The sequence below is a fragment of the Amblyomma mixtum genome, chromosome 4 (genome assembly GCF_055824585.1).
Source record: "Amblyomma mixtum isolate Tamu chromosome 4, ASM5582458v1, whole genome shotgun sequence".
Taxonomy (NCBI): Eukaryota; Metazoa; Arthropoda; class Arachnida; order Ixodida; family Ixodidae; genus Amblyomma; species Amblyomma mixtum.
The window spans coordinates 144,110,351-144,137,515 of record NC_143015.1 but is presented as its reverse complement, the minus strand read 5'-3'; the positions used below and the strand labels follow the sequence as shown (position 1 = coordinate 144,137,515).

Here is a 27,165-nt window from a genome sequence, read left to right as displayed (position 1 = left end):
TATGTGTAAATAGTTGTAAATAAACCCAGCTTGTACATTTCCGCAAAGAAGTTCGTCTACGTCTCATCTCCCTCCTGCAACGTGTCGCGCCCAAACGGACCCCCATCTCCACCACCACAAAAGAGGAAGACCTGAACCCGAGTCTAACTCACGCGATAGAATAAAAATTAGGAGTCACTTTGGCGACTAAAGTGGTGCAAGGCGAAAGCCTGAGTACAGCATTCTGCCACGAATGTGGTTGTGAATGATGATTCAAGTGCTACCAGCGAATGACGCGTCTATTGGCTGTCTGCGTGTGTTACTGATGTGTGGTTAACATGTTAAGCTTCGCCTGTAAGAGTGGAACGCGACAGCGTCTTGCAACGCTGCCAGGGAGTCCACAGAACGCCATCGGCAATTCGGCTGTACGCCTTGCTGGACGGTAAATTTATTTTTTGAGGAAAGGAAATGTATCTCTCTCGCATATCTGGGTGGACACCTGCACCTCGCCGTAAGGGAAAGGGGGAAGATGGGAGTGAACGAAGACTCCATATTAGCTAGACGCGCCTTTGTTCATTCCAAACCATTCAGCTGGCATTACGGAGTGGCTAGCGTGCTCGTATCGCACTCCGGAGACCCTGGTTCGATTCCCCAACTCGACCAATTTCGTCCTCGGTTTTATTGATTTATGCGGTCTAACTAGAAAGGTTAATTAGGCTATTTCATATTTATATCATTGTATTTCTATCCATCGTGTTCTGTCATTCACCTGTCAAATGTTGGAACTGTCTAGGATGTTCGACACAACGTATATGAAACGAGCAACGTCGAACTGAGTGGGGAAGTGCGTGGTGGTGGAGCGAACGCGGCTGCGTACTTATCTCTTTTTTTTCAGCAGCGTCTCCTTCCGCGGACGCTGTTGTCGCTGCGACGCGCGTCTTTCTTTTCTTTTCCTCTGTCTTCTGACCTCTTCATTCTCTATCTTAATTAGGCTAAATGATTAATTAAGCAATTAACTGGAGCATCACTATACGATCCCTTTGATTGGTTGCACGGTTACTAGCCAAAGTACAATTGGCCCCATTTGAAATTCGCGCACTGTGACGTCACGAGCATTTCGACCAATTGAAAAGAGTGACATTTTCTGTCGACAACTCCTGCTTACAACGATGAGGCATTAAAGGCTTCCGCCTTAAAAGCACGCGAAGAGCGCCGGAGGTATTCCTTCTGTAAAACGGGTGTCTCTCGTGCGGAAAGCTTCAGAGATGGTGGCGGGTGTTTTTCATTCAGTGAATTAGAGGTATTATCAGCTTGGTTGACGTTGGGTGTGGTGAGTATAGGGCACGGATATGATTTCACCATGTGGCTGGCATCACCCACAGTGTCCAGGGCCACGTGGCGGGGAGCCGTAAATGCTTCTGCATGGAGTCAGTATAGAGAAGCGTGCGCGGTGGCGCAGATATTAAGGCGAAAGCCTGCCATGCTCACGGTGTCCGTCCTTGCGCTGAAAACTTGCCAACTGTGGCCTCTCCTCCCCGGAGCGGCGAAGCCTCCTCCGTAATTTCCTTCCTCAAATTGATTCTCTTCACTACGGGCCCTTTTTATGTTCCTTGCTTCACTCCCACTTTCTCCCTTTCTCTGCAAACGGATGACGGGTGTCCACCGAGAGATGCGAGCCAGTTACTGGGTAATTTCCTTTCCTCAAATAGAATTTTCATTTTCTTCATTATGGTCCCTCTGTACGGCGCGGCTCGAATGTCCACCGCGACGGTTGCTAGGCAATGGCTCTTGCAGCCGCAACAACAACACAAAAGTGTGATTGATTCAGGCGTCCACTGACCCAGGGAGCCAGTTATGAGCGCTTCCTTTCCTTAAAATGATCGGAGTGTAAGACGTCAACGCAAGCGCCAATAAACGCAATGAACGCCGAACGGACAACGGCGTGGTGGTGGTGGTGAAAACATTTATTTAATCATAGGAAGAGGTGTTGGGGGTCGTGACCTGAAGGGTCACTCCCTTACAACCACTAGGTGGGATGCCTAGTCAGGCACCCCAATGGCGTTTGCAGCAGCCCCGGCGCGCTGCGTTAAGGCCCTTTGGGCCTCGAGGGTGCAGCAACCGGACAGTGTTGCCTCCCATTTCTCTCGGGTGGGGTTTGGGATAGGGGGCAGGGATGGGTTCTGCTGGCAGGCCCACACCATGTGGCGACGCCGCGCAACGGGCGCCAAAGAGCTCGCTCTAAAAGACTGAACACCGCAGTCACCAAAGTATAAAAACCTCACATGCGGGAAGCCCGCGACGCGCCAAGCCATGGTACACGGCCGCAGTCGTCCACCAATCCAAAACAGTGAACGGCCTCACTTTCCGAGCCCGTGACATCACACACGCGGAGGAGGTCGGCATTGCGCTGGCTGCATCTGATTCCAATTCAAAAATAATTATTTCCGACTCGCGAGGGGCATGTCGGAACGTCGAGCAGGGCTGGGTACCATATCTACCCTACCGCATTCTCCAAAACAGCGTCTACACCGGGGACCCCGCGCACCGGCGTATCGTTTGGGCTCCTGCTCACATGGACCTTGAGGGAAATGAGGCAGCTGACGGCGCCGCCCGCGCGCTCTCTCACCGGATTGCCCTCCGTCCCCGACGAACAGGAACTCGAATTCACTCCCGCTTACTCCTTTAAATAATTTGTTTTACATTATCAATCTGGCCATGGTCTTTACCCCGCCCGTGTAAAGGTCTCTCAAAGGCGGAGGAGCGGCTTCTGCTTCGCCTGTATACCAATACTTTGCTGTGCCCGGCAGCTCTCAAACACTTCGACCCTTCTTTCTCGGGCACCTGTCCGCACTGTGCGGAGAAGTCTTCGGACATTTACCACATGGTCTGGGCCTGCCCCTCCAACCCTGCTAACTCCCCTCACCCCAACCCAACCCGGGAGGACTGGGAGGCGACCCTGCTCGGCTGCTCTGACCTGCAGGCCCAACGGGCCTTGGTCGCGCGAGCCCGGGCGGCAGCCGACGCTACTGGGGTCCCGAACTAGGGACCTCCACCTAGTACTTGTAAGGGCTGGCTCCCTCTGGGTCAGCTCATGCAACACCTCCAGTAGTGCATGTGTGAATAATTGTTTTCCACCACCACCACCAAGCGGTTCGGGAGAGCGGCGGCGGGTTGACCACAAGGCTTTCGCCAAGCACACTAGGATTTCCAAAGTGTCTTCGGTAATTTTTTTCGGCGGCAATGGCGGGTCCAAAACGTATTAGAATGATTTCAGAGAACGCCGCAAGAACCACTTTAGCGAAGCTTCATACAGTTACATGAGGTTTCCTACAAGAAAAGGGAGAAATTGAGGAACGTTGGTAGTGTGACAGTTAGCCAAAATTACTAGAGAAAGTGGTGGTGGTGTTCAAGCGAAAATATCGGCTGCGGTTTAGCTCTGGTTAAACCTGGAGGATTGCGAAAGCAACATCTGCGCGTAGCCATATATTGTTGCGTGAGCTACACTGCCCACAGTCTCGCCGTTTCGCGTGCTCTTGCAGGACCATGCTGCGCATGCGCGAGGATCAAGTGACGTCACTACGCACAGCTGGCGTGCCTCGCCGCGCGCACCCCTTCCTTTCCTCAGAATGATCGGAGCGCAAAACGTTGACAACGCCAACGCCAATGAACACAATAAACGCCGACGGCCTATGGCTTCACAGCCGCGTTTCTATCACAACGTTGTCAATACGAATGCATGCAGCGCACGCCTGTCACTACCGCCACTTAGCTTAAAGCACGGTTGAGTTGTCCATCGTTCCAAGAGGGCAGTGAAGTGCCTTCCCTCTGGTTCAGGTGACCACCGAGATGTGGACACTTCGCCCTCACCTCAGGCTACTTATATCCTGGCATAGCAGAGCTAAGCCACTGCAAATTTTATATAACGCGTGTTGCGCAAATAAACGTGCGCGGTAGAATGCTTCTCCCAGCTAAACGGGCGCATTTTTAGAGCTGAAATTTCGCAGAGAAGTGGCATTTGGTCGGCAGAACTGTTTTATACCAGTTTGCTTGGGGTACTTACCTGATTCGAACAGAATAAGTCGGATAGTCACGTCGTCTGCGGCGACGACAAAGGAAATCAAGCTGTTCTGTCGGCGATCGCACCGGTGGCGCCATCTCGTTTGTTGGCCGTGAAGATTCAGCAATGGAGCGAGGTTCGGGAGGTTTGATGACGCTCTTTCAACTGATCTTTTAATGGTCACATAAAACTTAACTTGCTGAAAAATTAGTTTGGCCAAGCTAAGTTTTCTGTGACTGGTAAAAAACCAGTTGAAAGAGCGTCTTCATACCTCGCGTGTCCCCTTCCTTTGCCGAATCTTCACCACCAACACGCGAGATGGAGCCACCGGTGCGTTCGCTGACAGAGCGGCTTAATTTCCTTCGTCGTCGCCGCAGACAATCTGAATATCCTACTTATACTGTTCGAATCAGGTGGTATAAAACAATTTTGCCGACCAAATTCGACTTCGCTGCGAAATTTCAGCTCGAACAATGCACCCGTTTAGCTGGGAGAAGCATTCTACCGCGCGCGTTTATTTGCGCCACACTATGTACACCACGAACCACGCAGTTGACGATGCGCAATTGCTACTGCGCATCAGAGAGGGAGAGAAAGAGAGACTGTCGGCAACGCAATGGAGAGCGCACGGCGGCAGAGAGCAAGCTGACCTCATGCGTCGCCATAGCAACGGAGAGGCTGACGTCACACCATCTGTTCAGCGCGGCGGCGGCTCCTCGAGGAGCAGGGGTGTCCACGGACCACGCGACGAGCGGTTGGACCTGGCGCAGTATTGCTTTCGCAATAAAAATAGGTCCTTGAGGGTGGGCTCCCGCTTGACCAGGAGTCCACGTGGCTAGGCTTCACAGAGAGCTCTTGTCTACCAGCCATGTTTAGACAGCTGTGTGAGCAGCTCGCAGAGCGGCCTCCCATGAGGAAGGGGGGTGGCTTGGGGATGGGGTGTACTTCCACGGTTGGGAGACGTTCCCGCAGGTAGCCAATGAGGGCGGCCTTCGTCATCCCGCTTCTTGAACGAAGTGGGACGGTCAGGGTAAGGTAGTAGCAATGGAGGAGGTAGGTCAGATGGAGCAGTTTGTCTGCAGTTGCCGCCAGTATGTACTCGTGAATCCAGTGTGCGGCGAGAAGTAGCAGTTTTTGTAATGAACCGCAATTTGTGTGTGTGGGGCTATCGATACCGCGAAATTTCTTGCGTGGGCTTGGACGTCCGACCTTCCGGTGCTTGGTTGGAATAGCTGTTGGGTCAATACGAACGCGAAGTTTCTCGGGTATCGAGGCTTGCGCGGGAACCCACGCGATGATTCTATCTCGGGTAGCGAGCAGCTTTGTGCAAGGAGAGCTTTGTGCAAAAATGCGTCGGGCAGTTGGTGCGTACATTTGAGTTTAGACTGTCGTTTTATGGTTTTTATTTTTTGCTGCCCTGCTTTTCTCTAATTTTTATTTTGAGCGTTTTCCTCCTTTTCATCCTTTTCATCTATTTGGAATTGGCTTTAAGCCCGGCAAAGCGTTGCTGGTCATGGCTCTTTTTCCTTTTCTTGCTAACAAGGGAGAGAGAGAGAGAAAAACTTTATCATGGCAAGTGTGTTTAGACCCCCCCTTGGGTCCCTGGACCACCGCACGGTCCCACTCTACGTCGTAACGTTCATGCGGTGTTTGTCCATGACGTCGGCACCCCGAAGCACCGCAGCAAGCTGCGATGGCGGGTCCGGAGACGAGAGCACGACCTCCCAGTCCTCCCAACTTGATAACGCGGGCTGTCCCTGCGGGGGAGGATCAGCAGGGCAGCCGAAAAGGATGTGGGAGAGTGTGGCGTGAGGGTCGCCGCACAGGGTGCATGCAGGGGAGGTGCCACAGTAGAGAGATAGCAGCTGAGGGGATGAGAGAGAGCGGGTCTGGAGGCGTCTCCAGAGGATCTGTTGGGAATGGGTAAGGGAGGGGTGTGGAGGAGGGTAAGTCCGACGGTCCAAGCGGGGCATTTGCGTGAGCTCTGCAAAGGTGTGCGCCCGCTCTCTCGAGAAACCTGGACCGAGGCCGTCCTGAGCCCGGCAAATCAAACCTCGGGCCAATTTATCGGCAGCCTCGTTTCCTGGATTCCCAGAGTGAGCCGGCACCCACTGGAGCTCTACCCTGCGTGGTAAGTTTTTGGAGGGGGTGTTCAACAACTTCCAAGCATGGGCGTGAATCCTGCCTCTCGCGAAGTTGAACAGAGCCGTTTTGGAGTCGCTAAAGATGTAGTTTGCATTGGAATGTACAAGGGCTAGGGCGATGGCGGTTTCCTCTGCCTCCTCAGACGTACAGCCCGAGGGAAGGCGGTGTGTGAGGGGCTGTGCTAGGGCTGGATTGTAACCAACAGCTGCAGCTTCATGAGTTGTGCACGCGGCGTCCACCCAAATGGCGTCCTGGGCTTGTCCGTAATACTTGTGTAGGGCCTTAGCGCGAGCCATGCGGCGAGGGATGTGGTACTGGGGATGAATGTTCCGGGGAAAAGGTTTCACAACGAGGGGGGTATGAATGTGTCGAGGAATGGCTATAAGGGATGTCTGATTAGCGGGAATGTTGATGCGAAGGGAAGCGAGGATATGCCTGCCAGTTGCGCTCGCGGCAAGTCTTAGATACTGTGTCTGAAGGTGCGCGTCTACTAGTTCCTGAATGGTGTTATGCATGCCTAATTCAAGGAGCTTGGCTGTGCTAGTGCTGCGGGGTAGGTTTAAGGCTGCCTTGGTTGCTAGACGAATCATGGCGTTCACTCGCTCTGTTTCTATGCGGTTCAGCTTAAGATATGGGGTGGCGTATAAAATGCGGCTAAGTGTAAAAGCATGCACTACTTTCATGCTATCCGCTTCGTCTAAACCTTTGTGCAGGGAGGATACGCGGCGTAGAAGTTGCAACACGGATTGCTTGGAGGCCTTGAGGGTTTTAAGGGTATGATCGTTGCGTCCGGAATCCTGCAAGTAAAGGCCAAGGATACGGAGGGTAGGGGTGACGGGGATAGGGGTTCCTTGTAAAGTGATTTGAATGGGCGAATTAGCTGCAGATTTCGGTCTTATGAGGAGAAGCGCAGATTTAGAGGGGGAGCATTCGAGCCCAATAGATGACGCATGAGCGGAGATGGTGTCAGCTGCTAATTGAAGAGTTTCCTCAATTTCTCTATCAGATCCGTGAGTGGTCCATGCCGTAATATCATCAGCGTACAAGGTATGCCTTAGGTGTGGGATGAGAGCGAGTTTATGAGCTAGGGGGATGAGAGCAATATTAAATAGAAGGGGGGAGAGGACCGCGCCTTGGGGTGTTCCAAGCTCGCCGAGTGTATAAGGTGGTGTGCTCAGCTCAGCTATGTGCAGGGAGGCAGTGCGGCCCGAGAGAAAGGCGCGAACGTAGTTGTAGGTATTTGAGCCTACCTCTAGTGCCTGTAGTTCTCGCAAAATGGCAACATGTCGAATCCTGTCAAATGCCTTTGTGAGGTCAACCGCCAGAATAGCTTTAGTGAGGTAGGGGATCGTGTCATCAAGCACGTCATGTGTAATTTGTAGTAGGGCATCCTGTGCTGATAGATGCGCACGAAAGCCCACCATGCTGTGCGGAAAAAGGTGGTTGTCTTCCATGTACGTGGTTAGTCGGGCAAGAATTATGTGTTCGAATGCCTTGCCGAGACAAGATGTCAGAGAAATTGGTCGGATATTCTCTATGTTGATGGGTTTGTGGGGTTTAGGAATAAATATGATTTTTCCATGCTTCCAGGTGGCAGGGAGTGTACCTGACTTCCAGCTCTCGTTAAAGTGGGTGACTAGATGAGATATGGAGGCATCGTCAAGGTTTCGGATGGCAGCATTGGTAATTTGATCTTCCCCGGGTGCAGTATTGCGTAATTTCAAAAGGGCTGTCCGAAATTCCGCCTCTGTAATAGGGGCGTCAAGCTGGGATTGAGGTGGACCCGTGTACTCGGGGTGCTTGCAAGGGTCACCTGGGGTGGTATATGTTGATTTCACCTGCGCGAGGAAGGCGTTCGTGTCCTGCCTGTGGTTATGAGTAAGGCGGCGAATGCTAAGGCGTGTCTGGGTTTTAGATTTCGTGGGGTCTAGCATGTGGCGTAAGAGGTGCCAGGCACGGGTTGTGGAGAGATTGCCGCGGAGATTGTCACAAATCTGATTCCAGTTAGCTTTGCAAAGAGTGGTACTTTGGTGTTCTATTTGGGTCTGAAGCTGTGCCAGTTTGAGTTTTAGTTTCCTATTGTGTTTTTGAGTTTTCCATCTGTGTGTTATGCGTTCTTGAGCTTGAAGGAGGTGCGCGAGCTTACTGTCAATTACGGGGGTGTCTGGGGTAGTGTCTAGCGTTTGGGTATGTTGGCGAATGTCCTCCTGTAACTGGGTAGTCCAGGTGTGTAGGTCGAAGGGTACCTGTGTTGACTGTACATGTTCCTGGCGAAATTTTCGTAGCTGGTCCCAATTAGTTTGTCTAACAGTAAATTGGCGCTGAGGGCGGCGATAGCTTAGTGTTATGCGAATTAGGTGGTGGTCGCTGCCTAGTGTGGTTTGGGTTCTTTCCCACTGCAGGTGGGCCACATTTCTTCCAAGCGTGAGATCTGGGCTGGTATCTGTAGTAACACTGTTACCAACCCGCGTAGGCAGGCTGAAATCATTAAAGATGGACAAGTGGAGCACCATCATTTCATTGCAGAGAACTGTGCCTCTGTGGTTTGTGCGCCGATAGCCCCAGTCCACGTGTGCGCAGTTGAAGTCACCGGCAATGAGTAGGGGATTTGATCCAGCCAATTGCGTCACGGATTTGAGGAGTGGAGGGAGTAGATTAACTGGCTGTCGTGGTAGAAGATAGCAGTTAAGAACGAACAAGGGAGATTGAGCAGGGGTTGGAGGTAAAATTTCGATGAAGGTGTGAGCGATAGGTGTGGTAATTGTGTGTTCCATGTAATGCAAAGAGTTGCAGACGTATGTGACCACCCGAGGAAGATCAGTAGAGTCCGAGGGGATAAGAGCGTATCCTGGAAGGTGTTTGCAAACGTTTGCGTCCTGAATTGCGATGATGTCTGGTGGGGATGAGGAGGTAGCGTTAATCTGCAGCAGAGGATCGCGCTTACGCCGAAAGCCCCTGCAGTTCCATTGAATAATATGCAAAGAATTATGGTCCGTCGGAGGGGCCATGCTGTAGGGTGGAGGGGCGAAGGAGGGGTGTGGAGGGTGGCACTGTGGGAGGAGAGGCCGGTGAGAGGCTATGAACAAGGAGAGGTAAACGCTCCTCTACCTTGGCCATGATGCTAGTTATGACAGTATCCATTAAACGGGTAATGGTAGTTTCAATCAGAATTTGGCACTGTGCAGTGACCTGTGCAGTAATGCGCTCTGCGAGCCGAGCTTCTAAGTTTTTGGCGAAGTCCTGAAATTTTGCTTCCAAGTCTATGGGTTGTGCTGGCGTCTCATCAGGCCTCCTCTTTTTCGAAGGAGGTTCGACAGGTGGCGAGGTGGGTGGAGAGGATGAGGGTGGAGGAGTTGGGGGTACAGCGCGGGTGGAGGTAGAGATGCTAACAAGGGAGTAATTACTCATTGACATCCACCCGAGCGCAGCCATACGGCTACGAAGGAAAGGCATACAGCTTTCTCATAAACTTCGTAAAGAAAAATTTGTCCTGGGCCGAGGTTCGAACCCGAGTCCACCGCTTCGCCGAAGCAGTCGCTCTACCAATTGAGCTAACCGGGACGGCAAGCTTGTGGTAGAACGAGACCGAATAGATCAATAACTCGAAGTAGGAACTGGGTCGGTCAAATATTTAGGGGAATCCCCCAAGGTGAAGTAGATTTGTAATAAGGGAGTAATTACTCATTGATATCTGTCCTCTCCGAGCTGTTTATATTTTTCCGAAAGGACAAAAGCCGCCACGCATCTTGGGAGCCGGTATTCCGCGATGTTGGGATCTTATGTAGCGTGTACGAGCGCCAAGGTGATGGACGCTTCCTCAGCCCCTCTCTACGGTTGGCTCGGAGGGTAGCTGCGGCCCCGATGGTGCCATCCTCGAGGACGGCGACAGCGGTTTAGTAGCCTGGTTGGATATGTCCAGCCGCGTCCACGTAGAGGATGTCGGGTTAGAGGAGTTACGAGACAGCGTTGTAGGTGCCGGAAGTGATATGTGCCGGTTGTGCTAGGCGAAGTGGAGGGGAAGCGCCGAATTGCCAACACCGCCTTGTTTTGCCTACTGCCGCCTGGTGTCTTTAGCGGTTATTCGTCCCTATTAAAGGGTAATTACATTGGCAGACGCACAGATCATTACCGCTCCAATAACTTAACAGGAACTGCTGGGCGTCAGCAACTCTGGTGGCCGGTGGTTATAATTTCTGCATGCTCGATTCGAAGTACAATGTGTCATAAGCTATACTGCTAATAAGTTTACACGTATGACAAATAACGCTACGCTGCTGATAACTGTACACGTATGACAAATCTCAGTGTTAGCTGCTAAGGCAGGTGCGCTATGTGGCACACCAAATTGGTACGTTCTATAATGATCAATATGTAGGAACGCAATGAAGTATGGAGCGGACAACTGATTGATTGATAAACTTTACTGGCAAAAATTGGGATTACGGGTGGTGGGCTAAGAGGACGTTGGTGAGGGTAGTAGTGGTTGGCACTTCTTGATCCAGGAGTCCATTGGCCTCAGCTGGGGCTCGGAACTTCCGTACCAGCTTGAGCTGACGCTTCGGTTCCAGGTAGGCTAGGTCGTCTCACTGCTCAAGAAAAGGGACACACAAGTGAGTATCAACACAAGCAATGAGCTTAAACATTTACATGGTTGTACGGGAATACTAGAAACATTTTTCTTGTACGCAAAAAAGGTTACTGTGATAATGAAAAATTTGCAAATGAAGTCCCCAATTTCCGCAATCATTTCCACGGGCACAAAATGACAGTGGGTCATTTTTGTGACGTTTTGCTGCCGACGAATGAGGCGAAACGCTAAATCTCCCCGCCAAGCTCAGAACGAGCGAAACCAAAACCGCTTTTCTGCCTACAACAATGGTAAAGATTTGTCAACAGATGGTGGGATAGCACTGTTCCCTATGATGCTCAGTCAGTCTATCAGGCTCACTGGCACTGAAGCGGATGCTAAGGAGCGAAAAGGTCCTTTTCATACGCAGCAGAACACAGAGCAGAACTCAGCCCTCGCTTGCCGTTATTAGTTTTCTTTTAAGACTTCGTATATTGTCAACATACATTTTAAAAGCACATTAACGGGAAGTGACAATTTTCAACGCTGAAGGCAAAGAAGAAAGCTTTCTATGTTCAACGAAGTAGTAATCAAACCTACCCCGAGTTCGGTACGGACAAGTAGTGACGAGTCCCGCTTCGTACAGGGCGCACATCCAGAACGCCGGTGCTACTGCGAAAAGCATCCATGTAAACCAATGAATGTTTGTCGCTGTTTACGAAAATGCATCTATACTCTAGAAGAAGAAATATTTAGGAGAAATTACTTCGTTTGAAATATTGCTACAACTCTTTTGTCATCTTATTAGTAGCAATCCAGTACCCAGATCGGGAACAGGCGCCGCCACATGCGGGCACGGTAAAGGGCCGGTCAAAAGTTCTCGGGACACACGGTCTGCTTTTGAGCCACATAGTCCAGCATTTGCTACATCCCCGCAAGGAGCGCTGCTAGCCTAGATTTTGCTTGAACGACCGGTTTTGAGCCGACGCCTAGGCATGGAAAAAAAATAAAATTGCGAGGACACTTTAACAACTAAAGTGTTGAGAGGCGAAAGCTGAGGACACTATGCCGTGACGACTTCCGGTTCGCGAGTCAATTGAATTGTTTATTCGTGTATTTATTAGACACCGTTCTTGACAGATGTCCTCCTTGGCGTCCAAACCACCCACAAAGTTTTGCCCGACGTATTAATCACGAAATGTTTCGGCTATGCTATGTAATGCTGCCGTTTGTTGGCACGTACTGCCGGAAGTAACAGTTAATGACCTACACACTTTGTGGCCACCTTCGCTACCACTATGATGCGCATGCACGGTCGTGACCCCCGCGCTGGTCACGTGACCTCGAGAGCTCGACGTGACAGGAACGGATGTTCATTGCCTACGTAGCGGAATTCTCTTTACAACAATATTGCTGACAAAATTCACTTTCCGGTATGTTAAAACAATAGCTGCATGCCAAGCATTCTTCAGTGATAACGACAGTTGGCCAAGTGAGTGACCCTACCGTCTGGACAGAGTCAACCCTTCCCTTTTCTCCTCACCTCTTTGTCTTTGTTTCGGACCATCGCCATTGCGCCGAGAAATGACCGCCTTTTCAGGGCTGCACCCACGTGACGACTGCACAGCCCACCCCGTCTGCACAAGTCGTCTGCTTCTGCACCGATGGTCCCATCAGCCGAGACTGCGCCTGCTTCTGCTGTACAAAGGCAGACATGCAGATTTCATTCAGCGGCCACTGCAGCGTTACAGGTGGGGACAAAATTCTAGGAACAGGAGAAGAATAAAAGCTGCATTTCTTAGCTGTCTAGAGGTGTCGCCACATATCGAGCGTTGCGGTGTGCTGGTCAGTGTGTAGTGCGGTTCATTTTGCACCCGGTGAAAGAATGTGCTAAATTTTTTCTCAGGTGCGCGCCAGCTGTGGACCATACTACTTTAGAACTGCAGTTGATGTTGCGATAGGGTGACTAAAGCTCCTCAAAACCAAGAAATGCTGCCAACATTGAAACCAACATTGAAACATTTTACAGGAAATGACGACCATATGTAGATAATGTTGCCAGAGAAAAACAGAAACAACAATCAAGTGCACGGGCATCGTAAGAACTCATGAAATGAGAAGGTGATGCTCGATGTCAGGGAAATATGAGGAGGCAAGGCATTCCATTCGATACAGATCTGGGAAAGAAGCTATCTTTAAATGGGCCCTTTTCATCGACCTGTGGGGTGAGGTTGGGGGCGAGGGGTGATGCAAGGCCAATCCAGTTCTTGGAGGCTGATATCGGAAAGGCTGTCTCCAGGGCGCAGAGAGAGGTTATTTCCTTCTTGCGTGGATTCGGGTCATTGGACGCAGGCAGCTGACGGGAACTTTCTTATCCGCATCATCATTGTGGCCGGTAGTCACAGTGAGAGTTCGTTACAGCACACAGCGTGAGGAACACTGAAGCGGTTTTGTCCTCACCTTAGATGCCTCCGCCTTTGGATCAACGCAGGTTTCCTCCTGGCTGGCGCGAAGTGGTCCCCGCTGCCGGCAACTGATGCACTGCCTCCTGCTGGCACCTCCTGCCGGTGCCGGAGAGGAGGCGATCCAGCCCAGCTTTGGCTTCCAAGGAGGACACACAGCCCGAGCTGGAGAAGGAAGGCAGTGACGTTAAGAAGTATGTCGTGGAGGAAGACATGTAGCGATAGAACGGGCGCTCTAGTTGGGAGGCCTAACGTGGAGAGACCAAATCAGAACGGCATAATATAGACTGCCGCTGCCGATAGCAGCGAAGGAAGGCAGTGCATGTTAGGCGCACAAATGAGAATGGGATCATTCCATGCCAACTGACTGTGGACTGTGCGCTCGATCATCATCGATTTGTTCAAAGTCATCATCGGTTTGTTTAACGGAAATCATGGTTTATCAGATTTTTGTGAGAAACGGAAATGAAAGATTGAAAGAGGCGATCAGCAGAGGAACGTCAGGAATCGCTTCTTCCATTGAACTACTTTCGATTAGAAATCACTTTGAATAGTATAAACTACGAAAGTATCAAAATGGATACTAATAGAAAGCAGTTCTATGGGATTGAGGAAGAAAATGAGGTGCAGGGATAAGTTTATAAAATCCATTGTGGAATGGCTTGTATAAACCTGAAGCTCAGTGAAACATTGCACAGTACGCCATATTTGAACAGTACGCCAGATTTTAAAGCTAAAGGGATAATACGGGTGAATGGGAAGTTTTTGTTACATTAATGTGGTGACTTTGGAGGATGCCTGCCAAAATGAAACTGCTGGAGTCAACGGCATAGGGCATTCGATTGGGGTTTTAGCACTTGGTATAGGAGACTTAAGAAGCCTGCAAAAGCATGCGACGAGAGCGTGAGAAGAAACACAAACGAGCGCCATCTCAACGAACCTGCCCTTACAGTCTTCTCAGTGAAACGCGCCAATATTAGATAAATTCACCATCGATTCTAGATGGCCCAGGTAAACTTTTGATGGTGTCCCGGACCAAATTTTGGAAATGACCTGGGCCGAATTCGGAGATCGCCATCGTGTGGGGCAAGCTCAATTATGGCCGGACATCGAGTCTGGTCCTAATCGGGCAAGGCCAAAATTTGGGGGTGGGTCTAATTTGCTCCGGGGAATCAGTGCGAAAGCACGGATCTGTGCTATGGAGAAGACGGTTAGCGGGCTGTGCGGCCGGAGAGAGCAGATGGAAGTTGAAGACGACGACTCCCCGCAATGCATAGCGTAGCAGTGTGGTGCAGTTTAACATGAGGCATGCCACCACGGCAACAGCAAAAACAACATGAGGCGTGTTGGGCTGTGCCGATAGCGTAGGTGTGTCGCGCAGCTTTGTGTAAAGCTTATCTGTTCGAGCCGCCGTGGATTCGGCTCCCATTCGTGGATAGTCTGCCTATTTTTCCAACTATATACCTAAGCACATTTTGTCCTTGTCTAAGGATGAAGGTCAATTTATAACAGCGGACAGCTTCCTCGGTGTTGAGCGCCGTTGGTGCATCGAGTAGAGCTGTCGCTCTGAAAATAAACATTCAAATTCAACCAGCCGCCGTGGTGGCTCAGTGGTTATGGTGCTCGTCTGCTGACCCGAAAGACGCGGGTTCGATCCCGGCCGCGGCGGTTGAATTTCTTTGGAGGAGAAATTCTAGAGGTCCGTGTACTATGTGATGTCAGTGCACGTTAAAGAACCCCAGGTGGTCGAAATTTCCGGAGCCCTTCACTATGGCGTCTTTCATAGCCTGAGTCGCTTTTGGACGTTAAACCCCATAAACCAAACCAAACCAAACCAAATGCAATCAATTCCTAACACATGGTGCACACGATGAGGCGGTCGCACGGATGTAGCCGCTAAATGCGCGCTTTGGTGCAGATTTCGTGCACCGCACGTAAATATGTATATCGAACTTCTGTGAAGATTATGCTCCTTAAGGGTGACGGAGTGGATTCCAAGAGAAGGCAAGCGTAGCAGGGGGCCGGCAGAAAGTTAGGCGGGCGGATGAGATTAAGAAGTTTGCGGGGATACGGTGGGTGCAGGTGCCATAGGACAGGGTTAATTGCAGAGACATGGGAGAAGTCTTTGCCCTGCAGTGGGCGTAGTCAGGCTGATAATGATGACGATGATGAAAGATTAGGGTCATGAGAAACACGGCTGAAAGGTGCTTAAAGCAAAATGAATGAATTAAAAGGCGGCTAAGGCAGGAGAGAGACGTGCCTGAGGAGGATGCAGACATGAATATCTCGCGAAGTCTTCATACTAAAGACTTCAATGTCCACCGGGCGTGTGATGATTACTCATTCTTCAATTCAGCGGAGATTGGGCCATACGTTGTAAAACAGCGTCTTTCCTTGTTGCTGCTCCTGGCCTATATAACAATACATGAAATATTAAGAGATGAGATATTCTCCGCTTATTATCCTCGACGCATGCTGGAACTCTTGCCGTGTGTTGCGTCACGGAAGCCTCACTGACACTCAGAGCGCCATACATACCGGCCCGCCGACATGCTTCTGGAAGCGTGGTCGCTGCGCCTCCACCCGTCGATCGGGCTTCGACGAGGGGTGTGGCGTCCACCAGAGAACACAGCTGGCATTGTACTCGAGAGAGCCACGGCAGTACACTTCTCGGGGCCGACTGGCAGCCTGTGGCAAGTGATCGCCCTTTGAAAATCCGAAGTGAAAATTAGAGTCAGTAGGTTTTTGATAACAGAAAGTTCGCCAGTAATTAAACTATTGGTTTGCCCTTCATGTTGCTGGAATGATGCCGCGTCAAACAATTTGAATGCAAATAATGAACCCCAAAACGAATACTACATCACCACCACCCTCATCATCAGCCTAACTACGCCCAATGCAGGACAAAGGCCTCGCCCGTATATCTCCGTTACTATTCACGACCAGCGGTTATCTTGCCTTCACATTACATGCCTTGCCCAAGCCCATATCTTCCTCTCGATTTCGACTGGGATGTCATTAACTCGTGTTTGTTCCCTCACCCACTCTGCCCTTTCCAGTCCCTTAACGTTAGACCTGCATTTTCTTTCATAACTCGCTGCACTGTCATTAACTTGTGTGTGTGAATACTACACACCAGACAATGAATTCTGCGCTGTTTATGTACCCATGTCGAAGGAGTGTCTAAAGGGAAGTGAGGAAAGTAGTTGCAGTGGAAATGTGGGCGTTGGACGAAGCCTCGCTCCCAAAGACTTTAACGCACCTCCATAAACACTCACATGAGGAAGGGGGATACTACTTGGTTTGAGTGTGCGGAATAATGCGCGCAAAGAAGAATGAAGTTTACGCGCGCGATTTTATCTGCAAAAATCATGGCGCCTCCTGCCAAACCAGAGGGATGATGATGATGATGATGATGATGATGATGATGATGATGTAGCCTTCCCTTTGTAACGGGCGGGCGCCTACCAAAGGCGCCCTGGCTGGATAAACACACACATAAAAACACCACTATCAAATTCACGGAGGGCATTAGCTTAACTGGCGCCATCTCGCGACGCGTGGAAGAATTCCTCACCTTCTGCCACGAAGGGTGCGCGTGTGCACTTCAGCTGCTGCACACCGCAGCCCCTTGGAGCCGATCTTGGAGGTGTAGCTGGGAGTCGCAACCGCTGACGTGACGATGTCACTGCGAAAACCAGGAAGACCATAGGAGTTGGTTTCCGAGAAAGACACCCAGCCTGGTGGAGGATAGAAAAGAAGCAAAGATTTCAACACGCAACGCTGACTCAGCCGTTTCGGCCGTATTGCGCAATAAGAGAGACTGACAGCACTGTGGGTTTTTCGCCGGTAATTGTGCTTAGGCGAATTCCCTAAGGCGAGGTAGATTTCAAATACCTGAGTAGTTACTGATTAGCATCCACACGACAGCAGCTTTTATAGCTGCAGAAGAAACATAAGCAATTAACCTTCTATTCTTTTTTTCTTGTAGGTTATAATGAAGTATTAGGATCCCGTAGCAGCATGCAGCCTATGAGCGCAGCCTATGAGCGAAACCTCAGTGGAGGGCTCTGAATTACTTTAGACCACCAGGCACTCTTGCCGTGCAGTGACGTCGTACCAAAACAAAAAGATTTTGCGTTCAGCCCCTATCTAGGCCCTACCGAAATGTGGTCACTGTCAGAGGGATTTCAAACTGGGGCCTTGCAATCGCCAGCGGAACGCTATAGACACCCAGCCTTGCTGCTTCGGTCCATTCGTGCCTTTTGCTTGTAGCGTACATGCGCCACTCGTGCAGAGCTTGTTTAGTAATGGAAATACGGAACAAAAAAACAACTGAACGAAGCGAGTAGGCATTTCAGCATTGGTACTGTCGTGGCGTGGCAGGGATTACGCTGCATCCATGGTTTCTCTCGTGCTCGATCGTCACTCTAAACCACACACAAAAAAAAGCAAGCTTTCTGTTGCTCAACAAGAGGCAAAACGACCACGAGATCTTTCGCTTTCACTAACCGCAATCGAAAATGAAAAACCCCATGCCTTAGGGTTACGATAGAACACGAGAAGCTCCTCGCCAAGTGCACACGTCTCGCATGCGTACAATTAGGCGGATTAAGCGTCAACACTGGGAGCGGAAATCTCAAAACACGGGTGCGTTACGAGCAGTCCAGCATGCGCAAGAGTTAATCTGTGACTGCCTGTATGTTTCCGATGAAATACGCGCATTTATTGCATAAAAGGTAGTTTATGAATCGACCACTTACCGCGCGCATTTCAACAATCGCGATTGCCCATCTTTCGCCGGCCTGCCCAACAAGTTTCATCGTAGTCGATGCCCATCCTGTACGAGTTTAGGCCAGTACACTGCGCCTTAAATTCCACCCGTTGGAGCACGAACGATGGACCAATGGGCGCGTCTACTGCGTGGTCAGAGCGGCTGGCAGACTTCCTCACCTTCAGCATGTCTTCTTCAGGCGTGGATGCATTGCGCACCCTCGTGACGTCGTCTGTCCAGTCGCCATAGGCGCGCCTTGCTCAAACATTGGTGGCACACTCGCCACGGACTCGGGCTGCACATCCAGAGGGAGACCGTTAGTGTTGCAGTGACAGGTACAGTGTGTTGCATTTTAAGTAACAATGTCATCACGAAATGTTTTTGCTGCTAGGTCAACGCTACTGGCTACAACTTCAATCAAATTTAAAATGTGGTGTTTAACGTCCCGAAGCGACGCAAAAGGCTAAGAACGGTTTAATCGAGAGTATCTGGTGAATTATAAGACTACCTGGTTTTCTTATACGTGCGCTGACACTGCAGGGCACACACGTGCCTCTAGAGCAAAAGGATGGAGAATTACTTCGAACAGACATTCGTATATACTATACTGGAGGCTCTATGATACGGCATTCCAAACGAGTTGTATGCACCAAGGAAATACAAATGCAAGGCCCAGCAAAGTAAGCAACGTACCCATCATGGTGGTGACTCCGTGAGGCGGACGTTAGACAGGAGCAGTGCTCTGCAGAAAACAAGATATGGTCTTAACAGCTGTGTTAGTTCGCCTCCATTAAACAGACGCCCAGTAGCGAGCACTGTCTAAGCTGTTTGCCCTCGAACAGTTCTGGAAAGTCGCCACACAGAGGCCAAGAGCAGCCAAAAGTACCCCGTCGTTTTCTTTCGATGCCAGATTTGTCACAACTGGCCTGTAAACCTGTACCACATACGATACCATTCAGAAAATGGTTTATCTTTGTTTTCTGTAGGAAGTCTCTGAAAGCCACAAACAGTGACGAAATTTTGCCCTCCAGCCTTAATCTAAAGTTCTGTCTCAGAACCGGGAAAAATTTCTTCAGCTTCATATTCTTCCGATGTACGGTTCCCGTGAACGCAACCTGCGTAAAAAGGCTCGCAAATTTTAAACTAGAGCTAAAAGGGCTTTGTAGGGAAAGGGAAAGGAATTGGGGCCCGTTATCAATGATGGCAGGGTGCCTTTTTCAGCAAGTTAATCACGACTAAGAAAAATTTAAATGTTGTATGCTTATTCAAACTTTGATGGTATTTGAAATGGCGAAGTGGGGTCATACCCTCAGAGAAGCGAAGGGTTGAGTATGTGATATTGATAAATTTTGAAAATGCGTGCGCAGGTGCATTTAATAAAAATGTTTAATGGATGGTTTGGTTTGGTTTATAGGGTTTAACGTCCCAAAGCGACTCACGCTATGAGGGGCGCCGTAGTGAAGGTCTCCGAAAATTTCGACCACCTGGGGTTCTTTAACGCGCACCGCGTTCTATATAGAAAGTACGGGTTAAAAGAATATGAAGAACTGAAAGCTAGCCACTACTGTGCTCGACCTACGGGGCAGTGCTCCCAACAGCAAGTATTCGTGTGCTAAGTGCACAGAATTATCAGGCATTTGCGATTTTCTGTGCTCGGTGCTTCCGCCGTTTCATGCTTAATGGAGCTTCCTTCGCTGGCTCTCAAGTAAGTCTGGAAACTGCGGATAGGACCCGACAGGAGGTCGACGCCAGCAACCTCATAGACAGTAACTCTATACAGTAACGGCTGGAAGCTCTGAAACCAAACTCTTATGCCGCGAGTTTTCTGGTTTTGCAGGCCTCAACAATGCGCACAAGCCACGATCATTAGCTAGCTCGGAAAAGTATCTTCGGAGCAAGCGGGATGCTTTTTTGCAGCCAGAAACGCTCGCACACTTTGGCTGGCCACGCAATTAAAGTGAGCTTGGAACTGGACAAATATTTGCTGGTTGTTCGCACCCGGATTGGAGTCTTCGCTTCCACTCGCTTGATAGCCGAGGTGGCGAGGAAAGCCAGCCTCGGCTTTCATGGCACCCACGGGACGAAAGAAACACAGCTTGTTAGTAGCGAAGGACGAACACAGCAGAAACGTAATACCCTGACTCGTCGTGTCATACTAGTTTTCAATAGTTAGTCCTGTTTTATCAGCGCGCAAATAGGAAAACCCCTTGCTTGGTTTGCAGTATCCTGAATGAAACAGCACAACTTCGCGAAACTGATTAGGGTAGCTTTACCCTTTTCTCACAGAAAACAGAAAAACAAAATGCCCAACGTAACGATCACATCTCACCAGAGTTGCTTCGCGCCGATTCTAGAACTTTCACTTCCTTGTTGCAACGATTGCGCAGAACATGGGAGGCGGATATTTAAAATAAGGGAAGCTCAGAGTTATATACCGAAAGAAAAAGCTTGTTACGTTTTGACCGCCTCAATATTTCACGCGCAACCATGCATGCTTATTCGATTCAGTAAAATCTCACTGAGTAGCCGAGTACTCGAACTCTCTTATTTGACGATTTGCGGGAACCTGATGCGAGTGCTCCGCATCAGATTTTAAGTTAGAACCAGATTCCAGATATCGTTGAAATTTGGATCAGCGCAAAAGACTTACACAGTGAAAGGAAACGACACACACGGATATGTCTAGGCTTGTCTTCAGTTCTTTAGTTGGGGCATTCAGACCACGTACGACGGAGTCATTTTCGCATCAGCTGCGTGGGCAAAGCCATGGGCAGTCATCCTCACCTTCTTCCCTCAGTTCTTCCGCAGAGCTGGGGCAGTAGGGTGCTGCTGGACGAAAACCGGGCGTCGGCGGCACCCACGTGGCGATAACGCTCCAGACACGGGCTAGGGCTCGAGCTGCAAATCAGGGCCACATAGGACGTTAGTGGCCCAGCTTCAGTGCACTTGTCGGTTATTAAAAAAAAAGGTGGTATGGTACCGCATGGTACGTTACGGCATGGTATGGTATGTGAATGGAGGTTTCACATACGGTATGGTACGGTACAGTATGGGAGGTTTGACGTCCAGGAGCGACTAAGGCTACAAGGGACTCCGTGGTGGTGTGTTCGAAATAAATTTGAATGACCTGAGATGTAATGGACATTGACATCAAACAGCACATGGGCGCTTTTGAGTTTTGCCTCTGTCCAAACTCTGCCGCCGAGGACGGACCGAACCCTAGTCCTCCGGCTCAGAAGTGGAGCGCCCTAGCAACCAAGTTCAACAAAAATAATTATCTATTAAGGCGAAAGCCTTTAATGTCTCATCGCTGTAAGCAGCAGTTGTCGACAGATATGTCACGCTTTTCAGTTGGTCGAAATTGTCGTGACGTCACAGTGCGCGCATTTCAAACGGGGCCAATTGTACTTTGGCTAGTAACCATGCAACCAATTGAAGAGATCATATGCCGCCGCGGTGGCTCAGTGGCTATGGTGCTCGGCTGCTGACCCAAAAGACGCGGGTTCGATCCCGGCCGCGGCGGCTAGAATTTCTTTGGAGGAGAAATTCTTGAGGCCCGTGTACTGTGCGATGTCAGTGCACGTTAAAGAACCCCAGGTGGTCGAAATTTCCGGAGCCCTCCACTACGGCGTCTCTCATAGCCTTAGTCGCTTTGGGACGTTAAACCCCATAAAACCAAACCTAAAACCAACCTGAAGGGATCATATAGTGATGCTCCAAGTAAGTGAAACTGAGCTTAGTTAATTGCTTAATTACCCAATTAGCCTAATTAACTTTTCTAGTCAGACCATATAAATAAATAAAAACGAGTCAGAAATTGGTCGAGCTTGGGAAACGAACCCCGGTCTTCGGAGTGCGAGACGAGCATGCTATCCACTCCGCCATGCCAGCTCGATGGTTCGGAATGAACAAAGGCGCGTCTAGTGAATACGGTGTCTTCGCTCACTGCCATCCTCCTCCCTTCCCTCCCGGCGAGGTTTAGGTGTCCACCGAGATAAGAGAGACAGATACATTTCCTTTCCTCAAAAACCAATTTACCGACGAGCGAGGCGTAGAACCGAATGGGCGATGGCGTTCTATGGACTCCCTGGCAGCGTTGCAAGACGCTGTCGCGTTCCACTCTTAGAGGCGAAGCTTAACATCTTAACCACACATCAGTGACCGCACTTTAGGTCAAAAAAGTTCCCCCCCCCCCCCCCCATGAATTTTGACGGGTGTCCACCGAGATATGTGAGACAGTTACTGCGTAATTTCCTTTCCTCAAATACAATTTTCATTTTCTTCATTACGGGCCATCTGTCTTTTTTCTTTCACTCCCACTTCCTCCCTTCCTCTACGGTCCGGTTCAGGTGTCCACCGAGATGACAGAGAATTACTGCTCCATTTCCTCTCATCAAAAACCGTTGCGTTCAAATGGCAAGGCATCGCGCCGAACGGGTGGTGGCGTTCCGTGGACTCCCTGGCAGCGCTACAACACGCTGTCGCGTTCCACTCCTAAAGGCAAGCTTAAGCGGCATTAATCAGTAATTAACCATTAATTAGTGATTTGTCATCACTTAGTAATTAGTACTCAATTACATGTGACGCCACCAGTGCCACAGAAGCAGTCAAAGTGTTGCGGAAAACGCTTTCGCCTCTACGCACTTTAGACAGCCAAAGTGCCCCCTGAATTTTTACAGCGTGCACATAACGCGAAAAAACCATACCACTGTTGTGTTGTATATGTACAAGCTAAATACATATACGTTAAGCCCTAGATACCACAAAGTGACATTCCGGTGGCTAATACAGAGGAAAGACGAGAAAAAATCTATAATCATCACAAGGAAATAGGAATGCTTCATAGACAATACAAAGCAGCAGGTTGGGATATTTGCATGAACGATAACATCACGCCCATACTCATGCGGGTAAAAAAGCGGGAACTGCCGCATGCTTCAGGATATTAGTGCATATTGGTTTATAGCATACGACAGTATGATCAATGTGAATAAAATATCCTGGGGACACCTGAGCAGTTCTTCTGTGTGAATGTAAAAGCGTTTGCACTTGTCGCTATGAGTGTCGCTCAATCGATGGGGCACTTGGGTGAACATTGTTTCGCTGCACGCTTCGCCGCGTTGGGAATTCGTCAGCAGTGACCTGCCGCCTCCGTCCACCCTTTGCTGTCAGCTGATGATGTAAACGCGAGCGATTCAATTTCGGATGATAGGACTCCATATTTCGTGCTTACTTGAATACGTCAGTGGGCACCGTATTTCCTAGTGTATCCCGCTCAAACGATTCGCCACTGTACCACATGAGATCTGTCGGGACGGTGACCTGTTGTCCAGTGCACGCGAGGGAGGGGTACAGCCGCCCCCATCTCTTTTGTTATCCACCAGAGAGAATACTGTATAGCTGCTGTAGGGAGAAGGAAAAGTGGCGCCTCCAAATCTTTTTTCCGTACATCATGAAAGTCGACTTGCCTTTCTAGATCGAGCCCTGCTCCATGATGGCCTGTAGCTGCAGGAAAGGTGATGACGTCATTCGGGAGCCGCATTCCTGCCCCGCGGTTCTGCCACAGCTTTGTGTTGACTGCTGGATTTTTGGCGCATCTGATTAGTTGATGCTCCCGCATGCATAGCTGAAATAAAAGTCCAAGCTGTTGCTGAACCGAGATTTTTTACGCCACGATGCAGCACGTGGACAAATGGCACGAAAACGAACGAGTCCGGTCTATTAAGCACCTCAGGAATGGAAGCACCGACATTGATGATGGTGCGAAAATGGCACAGATACCTCCCAAGCTTTGTACATGGAGGCGTTCCAGACATGAGAGTTAAAAATCTTATAGCTATGCCAGTTGTGTTCATTACTTCCATGTACCGCAGTACTCCTCCCCTTCTTGGTAACAAACTGCGTTAAGTGGGCCTGCGGACTGCAGCAAAGTGGGCTGCAGCACTCATTTCTTCTTGTTCTCATCCTTCGGTAAAGCATGTCAATACAGGTTACGACTCGAACTGCAGCACGTTCTCCTAAAGTCGTCAGATCTGCTTTCCGTTCATTGGCTGTTGCGCGTTCTAGTTCCTCCAAATCTGGATGTCACTTCTACCTGATGCCGTTTATATTGCTGCAACTGTGGGGGTCACGATTCTTGTCAACAACTATAATGATTTTTATTTTTTTAAGAGGTAAGAATAGTATAATGTAGCAAACAGACACCGAAACACCAATTAGTTGCACTCGTTCCTGTTCACTGACGAAAGGAAAAAATGTCCTAGAGTGTGCTTCCGAGATATGCAGTGGGGAACTGATAGCAGAACTGAAGCTATCACTTTCCGTAGGCCGGGGAGAACCTTCGTCACCACCTTTTAGGTTGCTTTTGGTGCGACAGCACCGCTTAACTTGGTCCCAACGATAAATATTTCTTGATGATTGGCCTTGAGGGCGACCTTGGCTAACCAGAATAAACAAACATTGCCCGACTGGGCTTTGTAACCGCGGTGCCGTCAAAAGACTCAGCTTCGCTTGCCACTGCCCGAAGGCACGCGCGCCGAAGGTAGCTTCGAACGCTTGAGAAAATGGCACATTTACTCCCAGTGAACTTGTACGAGTGCATCCCACGAGTATGAAAAGATAGAAATAAGTGTGGAAAACGGAATCGAGAAGTGGCATTCCAGACTTTCTAAGCGAGCATGCTCTGGCATCACCGTAGGGCGCACCCATTAAACGGTACAAGCCGAGGAGAGCAATAAGACAAGTGGCTATAAGTTACTGCAGCAAGAGCGGGCATCCATGTAAACCACATTTCTGTCACGGTCGCAGAATGAGTACTACGTCGGCTATGAATGCAGCAGCAGGGGAGGACTCCAGATCACTTTTGACTACCTCAGTCGGGCACGTGAAACGCTCCATCAGGCGGCCTGCCTTTAATCGTGTCCTGTTCGCTTTTACTATACCCACGTAAGATCTCACACCATAGAGTTTCTTACTATTACCTAGAGAGAAAGCCTTCACCCCATTTATGGGAGTTCAGCCACCATTGGCGCTCTAAGCTACTGGTGAACTACTGACTGCGGAACCACAAATTTTGGCCATAAAATAATGCAAAAATAGACGTTAATAATGAAGATTGCCCTAACATTCAAAGCCGTGTCTATAAATTGCAACAAACGTACAGGAAAGCGTGTAAATGCAAAGCTTGCCCAAAGTAAGAGATGGCTAGCTATCCTATTGGCCAACTATTGCATGCTGCAGCAACTAATACTTTGTGCTTAACACGTGCACTTAAAAAAAATATAAAAAATGTTGCTTAAACACCTTAAGAGGCTTTTTAAGGGCATTTCGAAAAAAATTGGTGTGGTTTAGTTCTGGTTAAACCTGGTTGGTTGAGAAAGCAATACAGTGTTATGCTTGGTCACATCAACTTGGCTTCATTCCGTTTAGCTTGCCTAATCCCAGCTTCTGAACTCGATACAGCTCGTTTAGCTGCTTCGGCTTCTTGTCGTTTCCGCAGTCGTTCTTCTCGTTCTTCCGTTTCTTGGACACGTTGTAACCTCTTTCTTGCATCCTTCTTAGCTTGCTTGTCTGTCAGAGTTAAACTATTCAGAAGCAGTAGAGCAACTAGATTCAGAAATATACTCTTCGTCGGTGACTTCCATGGAGAGACTCCTCGAGGAGCGCGGCACGACCGGCTCCTCCTGGCTGCTGTGGAGAGAGCAAGATGACGTCAGACGCCGCCATAGCAACGGAGAGGCTGACGTCACGCCATCTGTTAGGCGCGGCGGCGACTCCTTGAGGAGCGGGGGGTCCCCGGACCCCGCGACGACCGGTTAGACCTGGCGTATACAGTATTGCTTACGCAATAAAAGAGAAACCTTTTATTGGCGTCGCGTGCTGTTGCTTGGTTTGGTTTTATTGGGGTTTAACGTCCCAAAGCGACTGAGGCTATGAGAGAAGCCGTAGTGAAGGGCTCCGGAAATTTCGAACTGGGGTTCTTTAACGTGTACTGACATCGCACAGCACACGGGCTTCTAGAGTTTCGCCTTCAAGAAATTCAGCCGCCGCGGCCGGGATCGAACCCGCGTCTTTCGGGGTGTTTTCGCCACTATGGCTTTTGCGCACTACGTACGCGGCAAAGGCACGCACACGGAGAACATCGTTTTCGGAATTCCAAATTTCAGTAACGGCTCTCTATGCTCCCGAAAAAATCTGACTGTCCCGCATTAGGTAGCTCACCGGCCCATGATGCTTTGAGCATCCATGATGGCTAAGTACAGCGCCGTCAGCTTGTAATCGTAAGAAACTCTGTCTCACATGGTGTGCTTCACGTTTACATCTAGAGAGATACAGTGACTGCATCTTTGCTTTCCTTATTACCTCGATTATCTCAGAGAGCAGGGCCATAAACTATTCAATTTCACTAATGGCTTTGTTAGTGTCCAATTTTTCACTTTATATTTCTACAATTCCGCAACATTATACCGCCCCTTAGAAAAAAAAAGTAAACTGGTAGTGAGGCAGTTTCTCTGAAAGAATACGTCTTTTAATTGCACTTCATCCCAGCCGCATATCCTCCTTGACATGAAATAATCAAACACATATCGCTCTTTCCTATATTCGCTATCTATAAAACAACCTGTACGGAATAAAAAAGAGTAAATACCTGCTCACTGTAAATAGTAGTGTATGACAAGCAATCCTCGGCATCAACAGCATAATTAGCGGTGAGAGAGAACGCCAGCGTTCTTCAGCTGCTCACTTCACAGCCATATTATTCATAGTGGGCCAAATTATAAGCGGTTCTGCTCACCTCTGAGTGGCGCCTTAGCTCGCCCCTTGGTTGAACCGGCCAGGATTCGGGCAAACATCTGCCGGCACCCACACGACGAACGAACGTAAGGTGGGCTATCAACGCTCAGCTCAGGTCCTCCGCATCCGCACTGACGGTTCGAAGGGCACAGGCTTTTGCTGCTGCTGAAGGACAGAGTAAAAAGGTGGGTATTGAGATCACAGCGAGTACCGCAGACTCTACAGGTGGCCAAACAAGTGTTCGTAACAAGGGTGTAATTCAGTTTCAAGAGAGTTATCACATCCGGCTGCCACTCAGCTACAAAAGAAGGCGTCATCTATATATCTGCAAATGTGAGGAGCGTGGACCGTTAGAGGAGATAGCAGGTGTCTTCTGCGGTGAGAATGA

At 49.6% G+C, this 27,165-nt stretch overlaps 3 long non-coding RNA genes across 3 annotated transcripts in view; all 3 read right to left on the bottom strand.

Annotated features, from left to right (window-relative positions):
* LOC149348582 (uncharacterized) overlaps positions 1-12,553 on the bottom strand; it is a 61,607-nt gene extending 49,054 nt beyond the window's left edge. The window contains exon 1 of the long non-coding RNA XR_016292276.1: positions 12,292-12,553. This is a non-coding gene — a long non-coding RNA (uncharacterized LOC149348582). The remainder of the gene's footprint in view (positions 1-12,291) is intronic.
* Positions 12,554-15,067: 2,514 nt separating this feature from the next.
* On the bottom strand, positions 15,068-18,274 carry LOC149348581 (uncharacterized). The gene is made up of 3 exons (XR_016292277.1): positions 18,164-18,274; positions 16,788-16,898; positions 15,068-15,916 (listed from the first exon to the last, which is right to left on the bottom strand). It is a non-coding gene; the product is annotated as an uncharacterized LOC149348581 (long non-coding RNA).
* A 2,371-nt stretch (positions 18,275-20,645) lies between these two features.
* On the bottom strand, positions 20,646-26,877 carry LOC149348580 (uncharacterized). The gene is made up of 2 exons (XR_016292274.1): positions 26,779-26,877; positions 20,646-20,882 (listed from the first exon to the last, which is right to left on the bottom strand). It is a non-coding gene; the product is annotated as an uncharacterized LOC149348580 (long non-coding RNA).
* Between the last annotated feature and the right edge of the window lie 288 nt (positions 26,878-27,165).